Source organism: Chenopodium album, chromosome 17 (genome assembly GCF_948465745.1).
Source record: "Chenopodium album chromosome 17, dcCheAlbu1.1, whole genome shotgun sequence".
Classification (NCBI taxonomy): domain Eukaryota; kingdom Viridiplantae; phylum Streptophyta; class Magnoliopsida; order Caryophyllales; family Amaranthaceae; genus Chenopodium; species Chenopodium album.
The window spans coordinates 4,722,949-4,726,265 of NC_137850.1; the positions used below are offsets into that span (position 1 = coordinate 4,722,949).

Sequence of the window (3,317 nt, forward strand, 5' to 3'; positions counted from 1 at the left end):
TTACAGTTTACTTGGTGTTCAATTCGTTCATACTTTATATATGGCGCCAAAGTTTAATACCGGTTATCACGGGTTTTACGATTCACAAAGATGGTTGTAGGTTGTGACTTTGTATAGCCGGTTTGCTTCATGTTGGCTAGTTCTTGATCCACATAGGTCCTATTAACTATTAACTATGTGTTTCCAGTTCTTGAAGTGCTAATTAAAGTATAATTTAAAATTAGGGTAAAAGTTTGATTTTCGGTTTATATTTGACTCATTCTGAATTCAATTTGAGTTTAGTTTCAAGTTTTGAATTTTCATATCTCCACAAACTCCAATCCAATCAAAGCTCCAACCCACGTATTTATTAAAAAAAATAAAAAAAGTTATCACACATTTCATATCATAACATTTATTTTTTATATATGTCTATTTTAGTCTGTTTTTGACAAACGCGTTGTAAATCTTACGGAGTATTATATACTTGTATCTTTCAAAAGTTGAAGTTATCAAGGACATTACTACTCCATACTCCCTCCATTTTTTACAAACACGTTGTAAAATCTTACTATATACTTGTTGAACACTTTTTGTAAGCATATGTTGTGAATAAAAATATAGAAAGAGTCTTCCAAGGTTAGAATATTAAAAATATAGAAAGAGTCTTCCACGATTAGAATATGAGATATAATCAATATCAAAAAATATATGTTTGTTATATTTTCATACTATTACATATATTATTAGAAAAATAATATATATAAGATTATTTATGTTATCATATTATTTAATGAATACTCCGTATATGTTTAGCATTTATAGTTATAATAGTATATATTTTACAAAGATTGTTTCCAAGCTTGTGTTATCCTACATTTTGTATAAATACTCAATCTCTCTATGAATAATCTAATATATATATATAAAGGGGAATTTTTTCCCGAGATTTTAGAGAGCCACGTAAGATCTAATTTTCTCAGCGCGCCATGTAGGATTATAAATCTTAGTAGTAGCCAATTAAATAAGAGATTATTAATTTCTTTTAGAATTAAATAATTCAAATGCCATGTAAGCAAAATTAGCGAATGAGATTTTTAAGTTTAAATTAATTAAATATGAAATATTATCTTTTAATATTAGAAATTTTATCTAAATATACAACAAATTTTAGCTCAAAAAAAAATAAAAAAAAATCAAACAAACCGTGCATCGCACGGGCTTCATCTAGTAATAATAATAATAAAGCTATATTATTAAACTCTTTACCCTAAATTTGTCATCCACCATCGATATGACGACGTCTCATTGACTCTCACCGGAAGCGTGTTGTCGTCCAATGAGGCGAAGAACAAAAACATGGTCATGTCACCTCTCTCAATCCATGTCTTACTTAGTTTGATCGCTGCCGGTTCGTCCGGCTCAACTCGTGATCAGCTTCTGTCGTTTCTCAAGTCCGATTCCTCCGATCATCTCAACAAGCTTTGTTCGGAGCTCGTTTCACTCGTCTTCGCCGACGGCAGCGCCACGGGTGGGCCGAAGCTGAGTTACGCTAATGGAGTTTGGGTGGATCAAACACTTCCTCTTAAGCCTACATTCAAACAAGTTGCTGATCATCTCTACAAAGCTGATTCTAATCAAGTTGATTTTGTCAACAAAGTATGTCTTTTTCCTTCATTTCTTTTAATTTTATGTTTACGGTACGTATCTATTGCTATAATTTTATGTTTGGAATTTTCGTATTTACCTCTACAAATTTTTTTTTGTGTACATTAGTTTATAATACTCCATATAATTTTAGTGAACAATATATAGGGTTCTAAACTTCTAATAATTTCCGTAAATCGTTCACCCTTTCGTTGACTGATTTCCCACGGATGAAAATGGGCCAACCCATGAACTATGTTGTACTTTTAATAAAACGAAATCAGTTATTGAGTTGAAAAAAAATGAGTTTGTGATAAATTTGAAAAAAAAATAGTCAGGTGGAATGTATTTCTTACAATCAATTTTAAGAATTACTTGGTATATAACTTAATAATTGTTAGATAATAATGATTGAATTTATGTAGTGGCAAAGATGATAAAAGAAATAATTAAAAATAGAAGAAGTGCATGAGATTAAACCTCTCTAATCCTTGTTAGATCTTGTTATGATCATCACGATGTACCAATTTAATTACAACTTAAACAGTTTTAGTATGATATGCTAGTTCGAGGCTAAATACTTATTAACAACTACTTAACTACTGTCTTTGTAGGCAACTAAAGTGGCTGCAGAAGTGAATTCTTGGGCTAAGAAGCAAACTAATGGCCTTATTAAAGAGTTGTTGTCTCCTAATTCGGTTGATAGCGAAACCAGACTTATCTTGGCAAACGCAATTTACTTCAAGGGGGCATGGAATAAGAAGTTTGATCCATTACTAACAAAGAAAGATGACTTTTATCTTCTTAATGGTATGTAGCTCAATTAAGGTGCCTTTTATGACTACCAAAAAGAATCAATATATCAGAGAATTCGACGATTTCAAAGTCCTAGGCCTACCTTATAAACAAGGAGCATACAAGCGCCAATTTTCCATGTATTTCTTCCTTCCAGATGCAAAGGATGGGCTTCCAGCCTTGGAACATAAACTAAGCTCTCGACCTTATTTCTTAAATGAACACCTTCCATTCAAAGAAGTTAAAGTGGGTAAATTTAGGCTTCCTAAGTTCAAGATTTCGTTTGGATTTGAAGCTTCTGAGATTCTCAAGGGCTTAGGAGTAGAATTGCCCTTTAAGGCAGGTGGCCTTACTGAATTCACAGACTCACCGGAAGCTCAAATGTTATATGTTTCGAGCATTAACCAGAAATCTTTTATTGAAATCAATGAGGAAGGTACCGAAGCTGCTGCTGCCATTGCTTGTACAGTAATGTCACTGTGTTATAGAGAACATGAAACATTAATGGATTTCGTAGCTGATCATCCATTCTTGTTTCTTTTAAGAGAAAACAAAACTAGAGGCGTGCTATTCACTGGACATGTTGTGAATCCTCTTTGAGAGTTAAAAAGTTTGAGTTTGAGTTTGAGTGGTGTGAATCAATAATAATCCCAAACATTTATATAACAATAACATTTCATGCTTTGGTTTGATTTATTAGTATATTTGGGGAGCATTAATTTAATTATGTATTTATTTCAATCGCCTTTTCTTTTCTTTTTGACTTTTTATTCTAGCATGACCATTTTCCATACCTAACTGACGCATATATAAACCATTGTTTGTATGTTTGTAATTGCTGTGATCAAATAGATCGAGTTGCTTGAATTTTTTGCAATAAGCTATGGCAATAGATC

At 31.9% G+C, this 3,317-nt stretch overlaps 1 pseudogene; it reads left to right on the plus strand.

The window, feature by feature from the left end:
* Positions 1–1,254: 1,254 nt before the first annotated feature.
* LOC145588540 (serpin-ZX pseudogene) lies at positions 1,255–3,021 on the plus strand (annotated as a pseudogene).
* The last annotated feature ends 296 nt before the right edge of the window (positions 3,022–3,317 follow it).